This window comes from Mytilus galloprovincialis, chromosome 14, assembly GCF_965363235.1.
Source record: "Mytilus galloprovincialis chromosome 14, xbMytGall1.hap1.1, whole genome shotgun sequence".
NCBI classification, from domain to species: domain Eukaryota; kingdom Metazoa; phylum Mollusca; class Bivalvia; order Mytilida; family Mytilidae; genus Mytilus; species Mytilus galloprovincialis.
This window is the reverse complement of record NC_134851.1, coordinates 64,753,970-64,768,925: the sequence shown is the minus strand read 5'-3', so window position 1 is coordinate 64,768,925 and position 14,956 is coordinate 64,753,970. Positions and strand designations below refer to the sequence as shown.

Below are 14,956 nucleotides of genomic sequence, written 5' to 3'. Positions count from 1 at the left end.
AAAGTATGTGAGGGCGGGTCCGTCTAATAAGGAAGTAGGTTCATGCAAAATAGCATGTTATTTCTAACATCTGTTGCCTTAATTATGTTGATTTATAGTGTTTGTTTTATTTTTTTTTTCTCTTCTAATGTCTTGTTTTTACTGTATACTAAAATGAATGCAATACGTATATTATGTTAAATCGTTTCCGTATTTCTCACTTAATTCGGAAATTGCGTACTGATTTGTTGGATGTATTCTAAACACTGTTGATCACATCTCCTTTAAATATTTGACATGCAGTGAGTGCACTTGTTGAAGAAAATAAAAGAAGGAACAAAGCGTTTTTATCTTTACAAAAACGCAAGTCATTTAAGATCTAGTATGTTAGTCTCATAAACGAAGTGATTTCGGAGTTAACACCTTTTTACTGTAATATAATATAGTTTTTGATCAATTTCATTCTTTAAAGAATGGTTAATACCTTTGTTTAAAAAGGACATCGATAAAATCAGTTGTGTGTTACTTAATAATTGCGTGTTAAGGACAATTTAGAAAATAGTTTCCGCAAAATGTTCAATAGCTGATATTTCAAAGTCAAGGACACGAATACTGGTCAATTTTTGTTATTCTAAGTATATACTATCAATATATAACAATATTTGAAAAATCATGTTATTATAAAGCGCAGTAGTGAACTTCCTTAACACGCAATTATTAAGTAACACACAACTGATTTTATCGATGTCCTTTTTAAACAAAGATATTATTACCCTTTCTGTAAAGAATGAAATTGATCAAAAATTAGAAAATTGCAACACGTACTATCAATGTTATCAACATAAATATATTGTTTTTGTTATCAATTACAATTACATGAATTATTTCCATAATCTTTACTTCAAGGTTAAAGGTTACCGAGTACAAAAAAACAATAACGATGTTACTTCAGGCTTACAAATACCCATTCTATAAGAAAACAATAAGACATTAAGTGTATAACATAAATATCTTTTTTGTTATCAATTACAATTACATGAATTATTTCCATAATCTTTACTTCATGTCCTTTCATTTGCATCAAAGGTTAAAGGTCACCGAGTACAATAAGCAATAACGATGTTACTTCAGGCTTACAAATACCCATTCTATAAGAAAACAATAAGACATTAAGTGTATAAAATTTTCGTTTCTACGAGCTGTAAAATTCATACATAAAGGCAACAGTAGTATACCGCTCTTCGAAATTCATCAATCGATTGAGAGAAAAAAATCCGGGTAACAAACTAAAATTGAGGGAAATACATTGGCTCAAAACTGTCCGACCATCTGTTAAAAATTAAAGACGAAATAATTTTTGATTAAATTATATATTTACCTTCACAATGTATTTTGATCTCGACCTAGCGATATTTACAGGTCAAAATATCCTGAGTTGAATGCTGGTAGTCTTCAATCTCAACCACTTTCGGTTTTCATGTCTGGTATCGCATCATATGTTTGATTATTCATCGTGACGTTGATGATTTTTAAATAATCCCAATTATCTTTTGTTTTTGTGTGTAACTGCAATTCACTTTCCATTTAGATGATTTGAAATAGTTGTTGTTATTATGAAGATAATGCAGTTTGAAATTTTGCGAATGGAGACATCCTTTTTTTCTGTATAAAAAACAGCTTTCCACCTGCAATCTTTTGAAATTGAAGAGTTTTCTTTCTTTTTTAATAACCAAAACCATTCAATGAAAATGGGATCATTTTAATCTTTTTTAATTCACATTGATTTTTTCATAAGTTGTTTTATTTCTACAGTTGAAATTGCATCCTTTTCGAATATTTGTCAAATACGGTCATTTGATATATCCAAATTAACGTATAGATGCGCTCTTCTTAAAAATGAAATTTTATCCCGCTTTTCATTCCAGTTGGAGGGTCTGGGATCATTTAGTACAAACATATAAAACTTCTCTGACGTTACATACCAAATGAATGTCCATAAAGCGTATATTTGAAATATCGAATTGAGCCTGAGATGTGAACGGTTTCAAATGGTATCTGATTATTAATTATTCTTCATAAATAATGAAAACATCACATATCTAATAAATGCGTTCGAACCACAAGCTCTTCTTGATTTACCTTCATTTAATGAGAATATTTGAAACCAAAGGATGTATAAAACTGAAACAGTTGCAGAGCTTTATTATCACAAATTGTCAAATAATGTAGAATCGTACTACGGCCTTTTTCTAAACAGAAGAGCAATCCGTATGTCTTTAATTGTATTCTGTAGGACCATTTTAATCGTTAACTCTCGTATATGTAGCACCCTATTATCATCTACTCTATGAAACCTACATGTCACACATCATTATTCTCTATCTAAATTTATACCACTCCTATTACTATGTTCTTCATATTTTAACACCCTATAATTCAACACTGTATATTCTGTCTATGAAGCAATTTATTATTCCCTATTTCTTATTCCAGCATCTCAATATTTTGTATTTTCCATGTTACAACACTTCGTTATTTTTTATTCCTGATATTGTTTAATACCAGCATTTTTATATTTTTTGTATATGGTCGCACCCCATTATTCTCTATTCGTTGTATTGTCAAACACCTTTATTTTCTATTCTCCATAATGTCGAATCCCATTATTTTCTATTCTCCATAATGTCGAACCCCATTATTTTCTATTCTTTGTATTATCGCATCCCATTATTTCCTATTCTTTGTATTGTCGCAACCCATTTTCTATTCATTGAATTATTTAACCCCATTATTTTCTATTCTTTTTATTGTCGCAACCCATTATTTCCTATTCTTTGTATTGTCGCAACCCATTTTCTATTCATTGAATTATTTAACCCCATTATTTTCTATTCTTTTTATTGTCGCAACCCATTATTTTATATTCATTCTATTTCTTAACCCCATTTTGCTCTATTCATTGTATTGTCACTACCCATTATTCGATATTTGTTGTATTGACGCAACCCATTATTCTCTATTCATTGTATTGACGCAACCCATTATTCGCTATTCTTTGTATTGTCGTACCCCATTACTTTCTACTTGTTGTTGTTAGAATTCAAACATTCTCTATTTTTTACAAATGTAGTGTAGCACCCAAGTAATCTATATTTTTATAGAGTAGCACCTAATTAGTGTCTATTCTCTATAGTGTAGGAACCCATTACTCATGTTATTCTCTTTTCTTTGTTTTATATGTTCACATTACTAGTATCCTCTTTTATTTGTTCTGTCGCACCCCGTCAATATATTTTCCTTATATTGTGGCATCCTATTATTTTCTGTGTACTTCATAACACCCAAATATTCTCTAGTCTTACTAAGTAAGAACCCTGTTATATATATTCTCTATATTGTACCTTCACAGTATACTATGTTCTTATATTTAACTGTTTATCCGTTCGGTTGATGAGTTTGAGCTTTTAATTTTGTCATTTTGTTAGTTTGGAGTTCAGTATTTTTGTGATTGTACTATAAGCACCCAGCTGTACTCTTCTGTTTATAGTGTTACAGCTCACAATGCTATTCTTTATTTTGTGTTCTTCAGGTACTCATCTCAATTACAATGCACACATATTTAAACACTTAAACATTATTGTTTACAGTAAATGTATGTATCTGTACTATCTTACTCAAACAAAGGAAATATATATTTGGTTACAATTTGGAATGGATGATGATATCATTCAGGATACCTTGTATCAATAAAAAAATTCACGATTGTTTTTAATTGACTAATATACTAAAAGAAGATATGGTATGATTGCAAATGAGACAATATCCACAAGAGACCAAATGATACAGAAATGCATTATGCAGTTAATGCTTACATATTTACGAAATAGCTTTCAATATTACACAAACATGTAATAATGAAGGAAAACGTATGAATTGCCTATTTTCGAACTTAATAAATAAATTTAAAAAAACATTGCTGATATCAATTCTATATCAAGAAATTTTTCAACAAAGTATAGTTTATCAGTTGTAATATATTCTAGATGGTACAATTTAATCGCATCATGTCAACACACACATTGCAAACAGCCTACTAAAATCGCCTTTTGCATTTTCAGACGGTAAATGTTTTTGTTCAAGTTTCTTTTAGAACTTTTTAAACACAAGTCTGCTTATATTCTGCTTTGGTAATTAAAACCATTGACCCAAATACGCTAGCAGTATGGCTAATGTATATATATGTCATCTCAATTTACATTTTCGAATGTCCCCTGTTGAATAAACTTATTATCATAGTCTATAGTACGTTCACAAGCTTGTCTGATTGTGTTATTAGTGTGTAAAATAAATGTGTTGTGGTAATCCTTCTTGCATTCTCATTATCTGTTATTATTCCTTTAAATGTTTCCTTTAAATTAATGAAAGTCCTTGTAGCCATTCTTTTGGTAAAAGTTTGAAATACGAGATAAGTCCAGAATTGGGCTTCACCGCATGTGCAATGTAGTGTGTCGTTTAAAATCCATACGTTCTTCTTTCGTGCCATTCATTTTCGAGTTCAAGAAGTGTAGTTGTGATCACTTATTTCCACTGCCGACATATCTATTAAACATAAATATAAATATTTAAAATATGAAGTTTTGTATGATATTCAGGGAACAATCTCCATCACTGATAACTTGCATGTAAATTAACAAAATGTAGGTCATCGTGTAGGCTTCCATATAGTTTATCAACAATCATAGGACATAAATATACGTTTTCCATTCACCTCAACTGTACACCTGTTTATAGCATCAACAAGCAATGTAAAAACTGATAAATTATACTTGGCTTATAATACACTCGTTATATTTTCTACCCTGTGTTCGTTTTTAAGGTAACGTTATTTGATGTCGCGTGTACGTTTGTTTTGCATACAATCGATGCCGTACGTTAAGGAAGAGTCTGTATATTTTAAAAGGTACATTAACACATGACTGTTTAAATAAATGTGTTCAATGGTGTCTTTTTGTTTACATGTCTGTGAATTTCAAGATGACAGGATTTACAATCAAACACATAGAAGACCTGATAAATCATCGTATAGAAAAAAATATGAAAAAGGGACGAAAGATATGAAATAAACATTACAATTCATACATAATAAATAAACAAACAACGCCATGGCTTACAAAGAACAAGACAAACGAAGTAAGTACACAAAAGTACACAAAATACAACATAGAAAAATGAAATTAAGGACTACGATTATGAATTATACGCATTGGTAAGACACCAGATATTTTTTGAATATCAAAAGTTTCTATTTTCACTAATTTGAACATGTACTTTAAATAAGTAGTACTTACAATGTAGGATATATTCAACAGATGGTTGATTTAAAAACTGTAAGTCCGGTACGTTTAGCAAAATCTTCGTATGAAAAATAAAATTCCTTTTTTTCAAAATACAGGTAACAGGATTCACGTAAACACTTGTTTGTATATTCTTATAATTTAAAAAAAAATATGTACTGATTCTGTTTCGTCCTTGGATACTCTGTATTTCAGTTTTGTGTATAATACACTTTATTATTTTGTAGACAAGTGTTTGTGTAATGTGATATACTTTGTAAAGTCTAGTCTGCAGATAAAAAGCTGTTATGCAGTTAATCCACACTTGCAATTATCACATGTGCGCGAAAAACAATATGAAAAAAAATTGTGTTCAGTTTAACTGTAGATATAAGAAGATATGGTATGAGTGCTAATAAAACAAATTCCCATCCAAGTTACAATTTGTAAAAAATATGTGTATATTTAAAAAAAAAAATCTTCTTATTCAAAATCAATTTGAAATAACAATCATTTGGTTTTGCATATGTACTTTTAAACATGTTTGTGCTAGTTTCTACAACACGTTTTGAATTTCTATCCTGCGAATACAAGAAGTGTTAATTAAGTTCATGTTTGTAAAAACGTTAGTTTTACTCATGTCCTAAAGGAAAAAGGAACATGACTATATCAAATTAATAAACATATGTTGTTTAAAATCATTATAATAACATGTGCAAATTTAAAAATATGTATAATAAAATATCAATAATTCATTAGATGACGTTCATTGATTTGCAAACCATTTGTTAATGGAGTGTATATTTTGTTTGCAGGAAAATATTATTCGAAAAAAATAAAGTAGAAACGAGTTTTGTTTCAATTATGACATTATCAAATTAGTCAAACCTAACATTAAGAACGTATGACACAACTTGACATATAATATTGATGTTAACTTGTAATTGAGTATCTAGAAAACGTCTTAACTATATTGTAACATGTCACTTATGTTCATTGTCAATGCCCTCGAAATTAGATTTTCGAAAGAACAAATATCTGCAGTCTATTTTATTTTTTATTATTGTTTCCTTTTTTTACTGGAAATTGATAAACATGACCGTGTAAGTATACAACGTAGCGTATGTTTATTCGGTTGTACTATTAGGTTGGCTAGGTTGTTTTGTTCATTGATAACTCATATATGGTCTTGAAGTCATTAAACTTCCGACTTAATTTTTATTTGTACTCATACTCCAAAATTAACAAATCAAAATGCTGGATTTTAGGTTTAGAGCATGATTTTTGTGCTTCGAGCACAGAGCAAAGTTTTATGACTTCAACCTCTGATGTCTGAGTTTGAAGCGTGAATAAATGACTGCTCTCTCATATCCATAGACATCAGTTACCATTAATATTGGTTGTATAACAATTTCGTTAATTTAGTTGAAACATAGGAACCCCGAATTTTAATGTTTAACGCACTTCAATTTTCTATAGAAATGAATGAAGACTTACCATTTACGACGAATTAGATATCCACGAAAATACAAGGTTTCCTCATTCCATGAAAATTGGTAAAAACAAAATTGCATACATGAAGCTAGGTACTAGTGTTAGTTAACATTTACATATTTTTCTAATTTAATGCGAATTAATAGTTATGAGATAATGTTGACCATATAGGTGCATAGCACAAGCAGTACACAACTATTACCCAATATTGAGTCATAGACACAAACAAAAAAGGTTATCATTGTTAGCTAACGATAGATACAAGTTGCAGATAAAATTGTATAAATAATATAAATATAATATATGCATTATATATATTTAGGTCAATAATTCAAACACTTGATGCTAACATTATTTTAACATATCTATCCTAATATAGGGGCAAAATATATTGTGGGTATGCATATGACAAATTACTATTTACACAGATTGAATTTCATATCATCAAATTAAAAGATATAGCCAACAATATATGAATTTATTCGTTAAAACATATCCACAAGTTTTGAACCTATTTGGCTTATGGGACTGGTAGTCTTATCAGTCAAATATTTATTTTATTGTCTAGAAAGATATCGACAAATGCATGCAAACATGTATATGTATCATTCTTTAATGAATTTGTGAACATTCAAATACGAAATAACAGATGATTTTAGTCTATTTTGTAGGTCTTTTATATCGACTTAATTTTCAAACTGTTAAAGATTTAGCATAGAGTTTTTTTAAACCCGAAGTATGTTGATAGATGTTACGTTTTCCATTTGCAATTAGTGAAATTGAATTTCGTGCAGAAAAAAAAGTGGTATCGTTTAATGTGATTTTATTTTGATCGATCGACAAATATAAACATTATACAAATATGTCAGATAACTTATTTTAACCCTTTTTCCAATACGTTTATTCTTACCATAATAAAAAAGTACACTATTAATTCCAGCTGTATCTGTGTGTATGACCTCTGCCATTGTAATTGGTGATACTGTGACCTTTAATATTTGATTACCATTTGAGCAATATATTTTGCTACCATAAACATAAATGCCTATGTTTGTTCTGGTTTTATTCGTGCTGACAACTTTGATAGAATTTGTTCCATTGAGTTCAGAAGATTCCAAATCTCCTCTTTGATATTCCATCCAATACAAACGATTCTTATAAGCATCTGAAATAGCAATGGTGTTCTTAGATTCACTAACATCAGTTTTGATAGTTGAATATTTCAACAGGTGTCACATGGCATTCATAAAGAGATAGACAACAACCCGACTATAGAGCTGACAACAACCGAAGGCCACCAATTGGTCTTCAATGCAGCGAGAAACTCCCTCATACAAAGGCGTCCTTCAGCTTGCCCCTAAACAATTATGTATACAAGATCAATAATAATGGACGTCAATCTAAATGGACGTCATTCTTAAACGAATAATAAACAAGAAACTAAAACTAAAAAGCATACAACATGTACAAGACTAACAAATGCCGTCATTATCATGATGAAATTGAAATATAATAAACACACTTATTGCTTCTCATTTTGCGAATGATTAATTGCAAAGTTTAGTGGTAATTACATGTAATACATTACACGATGATAAAACTACACACATAGTACTAGCTATACGTATAATAATAATGAAATTGTTGATTAACAGCTTAAATGTCGAGTTCAACAATGATTTTGAATATTGCAAATTACAGTGACCACTATAGTTTCTCAAATCGAATGTTGCAACAAAGGTTAAAATTGATCTTTTTCTGGGATTTAACTCCAGTCTTACATCATTACAAATTGCAAGAAAGATGCGTCTAAAATTAATACTCCAAATTGATTGGTTATTAATCTGATTAAGGCAAAACTAGTGTTTAAATGTTAAATTAGGATTCCTATTGAATGATACTACAAAACTGAAAATTATAACTTGATAATAGATATCTACTTAAAAACTACTAGTTCTACCAAAAATAGGAATACCCAAAATATGATTTAAAGCATATTTGATGATATCTAAGATTCAAAGAGTTGTACATCAATAGGATTTTTGTAATATGTTAGTATGCTATAGATGACCTTTGGCTATTTCTCGCTTTTTTATATTATCATTGTCATTTTGACCTTCTAATTTTTATTGAAAATTAGAGAATAGAAACTTGAATTATAGCTCAACTGTTATTGTTTAACATTATTTGCTCCCAATTCATAAATACTTGCTTAAGGAGAAAGTAAAATCGTAAACATACTGAACTCTGAGAAAAATTCAAAACGGAAAGTCCCTAATCAAATGGAAATGTACTTTCAAACGACATCATGGTACCAGGGTTAGGCGTATTTTCGTCACCTTCCATCAACGTGAATTAATTTCAGTTATCAAACGAATGGTAACATAACACCACTATACTCTTCTCCCATTACATGTTCATAATACATTGTTATATATTCTTTTCGAGGTTTTACTAAATCCAAAGATCATAACTTGAACTTGAACTGTAACTTGTTAAGTTAAAACTATATACCAATTATCAAATTAATATCTTCAAGAGTGAAAAAAAAGTGTGGAAAACCTATTATTTTCGTGCTTTTTTAAGTCAAAGAACCATAACTCTGCACAAAATTAAATTAAGTAATAAAAAACTGTGAAATTTCCTAAAAAACCCAACTTATAACAGTAGCCGAACTATACATTATCCAATTGGACTGGACATTTTATAAAATATATATATTTACCTAATCATCAATTTCAATTTAAATCCCTTTCACATTTGCTCTAACTGCTATAGTTTATTAGATATAAGCCAAAAACTACATTTGACCCATATGTTCTTGTTTTAGCAACAGTGGTCATGTTTGTTGATAGTTGTTGATTTAGTTTCAGAGGAGAAGATTTTTAATGTAAGCAAATGTGTTGAACAAATTGTGTTAAATTGTTTTTAAAGGCCAATGACTTCTTAAGAGATCAATTGACTATTTTGATAATTTTCACCTTTTTGTAGAACTTACAATGTACTTTGCTGAAGATTGTTGCTGTTTGCAATTTATCTTGATCTTCAAAAATATTTAAGATAATAACCAAAAACTGGATAATTTCTTCTGAATTAACATATATATATGTGGCAGCAACCCATCATTTTGTCTATACATTTCAGGTCTGATAAACAGACGACGATGACGACAGATGACAGACGACGACGGACGCCAAATGATGGCATGAGCTCACATGGGAACCTTCGGGCCCAATGAGCTTAACAATCAGGACAGAAAGATTTTAAACTTAGTCATCTATATCTACCCACAATTTCCAGAGTTCTCTTTTTAAATCGAGGTTATCGGTCATCGGAACCACACATGTTATACCCATGTCGTCTTATTCGTTTAACACAAACCATTGCGTGTACATACCTATACCCAAACCAGTTACATCTACCGACTCTTTGACTGTCTGCTTTTCACTACTAGTTAATCTATATCTTCTTATTTTGTTTGTTTTTGTACTATAATACAGCCAGCTGCAATTACAATTACAGTAAAAAGGAATGAAAGAGTTATGAATGAATAATGTTAGTCGACATCAAATTGGATGGTGGCATATTCCTTAAAAGGAACATGTTGTCGCTTGGCTTCCATCCCATGGACTCGGTTAATTCTTTTACAAAAAATGTGTATTACGTCGATTTATTTCCATTTTATTCGTCATCATGAAGTTAATATCACGTGGGTACCTCATTCAAATTCAAATCGTCACCTCAGACACGAGTTTAGCGAACACGTAGTGATGTATAATTACCGTTATACGGTGCCAGATGAGCAACACCTCCAAAAAAAAATAAACAATCGTCCCTTTAGAAGTTTTGTTTTGTGAAGACTTCTCGTGTAAAAAAAACATAAACATCAATATCTGGAAAAGGATAGTTTTTGCTGTTAATACATACCTGTTCACATAATCTAATGTAATGGCATAAAGTTGATCATCTTGAATAATTGATATCTTATTTGTCCCATCAAAATCACATCTATATATCTTTTGTTGGTATATTTCAGTCCAATACACATGATTCAATAACGGGTCAATAACCAGAGCTATTGGTTCCCTGGCAGCTGCTACGAATTGTGTGCTATAAGCTGTTTCTGATGGATAACGAAATCTATGAAAAGTAAATAATATTTTTGTATAAAAATAGATATAATCCGTGCGTTTGAAGCGCTTTTCTTAATTTCCTTCTTAAAATACCGCAAGTTATTGCCAAAAAAAAAAAAACATACAACACAAGCGCCTGTATACGGAGTTTATATATTTCCCAATCGGTACAATATTCCCGGTCGTGTATTTTCTTCATAGAGGGTTGCTCACAAGGAATATATAAAACCAAGAGTTACAAATGATGTTGTTGAAATCATCCGTTTGTAAATTTCACGAACGACATCATGAGTTGGTTGAAAGTAATGGTATATTCATTTCACAGATAATAGCGGATATTTTCTTAATATCGTAACTACATGTACAACCTCGATCCCTTTGCACGAATGTGACCTACGAAATTCGACTGTTTGCAGGGTTTGTAATAAAATCAGCAACACAACGAGTGCCATATCATGCACATGTAGAACAGGATCTGCTTACCCTTCCGAAGCAACTGACATCACCCCGATGGTTTCGGTGGGGTTAGTGTTGCTTATTGTTTTGTTTTGTGTACTATTGTTTGTCTGTTTGTCTTTGTCTTTTATAGCCATGCATGTCGTAGTCAGTTTATTATTTTTATGAGTTCGGATGTCCCTCTGGTATCATTCGCCCATCAGAGCTGAGAATATTGAACAAAACCATGACCAATTCACCAAGACATAGTGGTAAGCAAGAAAAATGAAACCAAGGTGTATTGCTCCCATGTAAACAATACATATGAGAATAGATTACATGGATAATGCAAAAAAAAAAATATCAACTAAACATAACAATATGAATGGACACTTGTTTTTTCTACATTATCAGTATTTTGAGGATATAATATCGTCGTACAAAAATGTATCTTTCATAGACATTTTCTCTTTTTTATTTAATTTTTGTTTCATATTTGAAAATCCCATATAACACCTTAAACTATATATATATGGAGGAACTATATTGATGTAATGAACAGCAACAACTTTTAAATATCAATGTATGTACTTATATTTAAAAGTTGTTGCTGTTCATTCTATCAATATAGTTCCTCCAAAATATCTTACGATTTCACCGATTTATTTTGTTTTAATATAAGACCATTGGTTTCATTCATTGACGATCACTACAAGATATTTTATTATTAAAATCAGTTGAAGAGGAATTCACTGAAAATAACGGAGCACATCACAACACTGTAATGTCACACAGAAGTTACTATTTATATGTACAAACATTCTTGCTGCGCACGCATACGGCTGATATTTCTATCATTTGATACGAATTTTCAGGATTTTTGTTTCGTATCATTATTTTCTTGATAGAGAGATAGATATTTTATTCTCATAAAACCATGCAAGTATAAAGGTTACAGAGACGTTAAAAAATACTATACATAAACAAGGAGTCACAAGCTTACGTTAAAATTATCCCTTCGTAAGGTTTAAGTTTTGTTTCCGTAATGAAGATCATGGAATATCTGTTTTACTGATGATAACATATACAAGTGTGTTTATAATGTCGTATCTATTGTCGCGTCCAAGTTTACCGAATGTACTGAACGAGTTAGCCTTATACAACATACACATGCATATCGTCTGTTTATATGGTTCATAAGTGTTTCTCGTTTTTCATATTTTATAAAGATAAGATCGTTTGTTTTCCCGTTTGAATGGTTTTGCACTTGTAATTTTGGGGCACTTTATAGATTAATGTTCGGCGTGAGCCTAGGCTCCGTGTTGAAGCTCGTACCTTGACCTATAATGTATATATAAATAGGAAGATGTGGTATGATTGCCAATGAGAAAACTTTCCACAAGAGACCAAAATGACAAAGAACTATAGGTAACCGTACGGCCTATAATGTTTTACTTGGGTGGAGAGTTGACTAATTGTCACTTATACAACATCTTTTTATATCCATATATCAATTTCAAGATTACAAGAAAATGTTTTAAGTGATTACCTTAGAATGTCGTTTTTATTATGCCTTGGGAAAAACACATATCCAGTTTTATAATCATAGTCTAAGGAATATATATTACTTTGTAGATTCGATACTAAAGTTGATACTACGTCATTAAGCAAGTCTCTTTCTTTGATTGAACCATTGATTGAAAAGATTATCTTGTTTTGAAGCCCTGAAATTAAATTAAAAAACAACAACGTTTCATTAAAATTCTACTCGGCTTTTTCTTTTTTTACATTTTGTTTCACTAGAAACGCAGTACTAGAAAGTTTTGGCTGTAAAGGCTGTATTTTTGTGTTCTTCTTTTTCTTTGTAGTATTTACGTGCCTCTTGAACAATTTACTTCCAAATGCCGCTAAACGTATATTTGATTAGAGCAAAACAAAGAACACCAACTAACAATGGCACGTTAATTCAGAAAAAAAAACAAAACAATTTATGTAGCAAGACACTTGACGACTGAGGTTGGTAGATGTTATATAAATAGTGCTAAAAGATTTTGTGTCGACCTTAAAAAATGAATAAAACAATTATTGTATAGTCATTAACATCGTCGCTTCATACAATAACTTTGACCAACACGAACATGACGATATCATAGAAAAATATTAGCTTCATTTAAACATTTAGGAAATGTATCACAGATTCGATCGATCAATCTAATATTTCACGCGCATAATTCATCGTGTGGTAAGCATCAACTGTAGCTAGAGTTTGGTTGTTTACTAATTTTATCATCTAGTTTGTGCTGATATTAACACCAAGAGTTGTCGTCACGTTAAATTTGACATGAAATTTTATAAAGTATCAGACGAATCTTACCATATAACAACAATTGTTTGTAGGAAAATACGATCGTATTTAAGGTAAATAGGATCACCTTTCAATTATATACCAATTTTATTTATCATTTGTCGTAAAGAGAATTGGGTTATCGTTTTGTTCCTTCAATTTAAAACTATTACGTGAATGTCTATTTTAAAACACATATGTGCCTTATTTGTTTTTCCCGTTTGAATGGTTTGACACTAGTAATTTTTGGGCCCTGTATAGCTTGCTGTTCGGTGTGAACCAAGGCTCCGTGTTGAAGGCCGTACCTTGACCTATAATGGTTTAATCTTATTAATTGTTACTTGAATGAAGAGTTGTCTCATTGGCACTCATACCACATCTTCTAATACCTACTTACCTCTACTGATGACGCAGAGAAAGATAAGCAGCTCAATAGAAACAAAAACACTATATTTCATCACGATGTTATCTGCAAAATATAAAGAATCTATTGTAATTATTATTCAAAGTAAAAAAAAAAAACCTTAATGCAAATTGTTATAACATGTATAATATATTGAAAATTAAACCTTTTTAAATGGTGATTAATCATATCGTTTATTTTTCATCGGACATTCTCTGTATTTTTTTTTATTTAGGCTGTGATGAGCTACTTTTCTGTTTGATAAACGTCTTAGTATTATTTGCATTTCCTTGAAATAAATAAAAGTAACAGTAGTACACTTTGTAAACCTCTGTTTAATGAAATTATTAAGCGAAAACAAATCCGAGTTCAATATAAAACCGAGTGGAAATTATCAGTTGTAATGGAGAACAACGGAACAACCTTACTGCAAAAAAACAAAATTTCAACGCACATAGAAACGGACTAGTTTGTAGCAATAGCCCTATACCTGACTTGATGCATACATTTGAGAAGATTTGGTATGAGTGCCTATTAGACTCTCAATTCAAGTCACAATTTATACAAAGTCAACCATGATGGGTCAAAATGCGATCTGTAACATGAAGCCTACTCTTACATCGAATAGCAAGCTATAAAGGGCCCCAAAATTGACTACTGGAAAACCCTTAAGACACTTGTGAATCACATCAACAAACGACAACCGCTAAACATCAGTTTGCTGACTTAGAACAGATGCGAAAAAAACCTTCACCGTTACCTGAAACAATAATGTTACATCACAATCTAACAAGGAACACTATAAAACAGTATATTTTACGAAACTATGATGTGT

At 30.6% G+C, this 14,956-nt stretch overlaps 1 long non-coding RNA gene across 1 annotated transcript; it reads right to left on the bottom strand.

The window, feature by feature from the left end:
• Positions 1 to 3,777: 3,777 nt before the first annotated feature.
• On the bottom strand, positions 3,778 to 13,094 carry LOC143058539 (uncharacterized). Its single transcript, XR_012973107.1, has 5 exons — positions 12,924 to 13,094; positions 10,734 to 10,946; positions 10,204 to 10,310; positions 5,328 to 7,971; positions 3,778 to 4,578 (listed from the first exon to the last, which is right to left on the bottom strand). It is a non-coding gene; the product is annotated as an uncharacterized LOC143058539 (long non-coding RNA).
• Between the last annotated feature and the right edge of the window lie 1,862 nt (positions 13,095 to 14,956).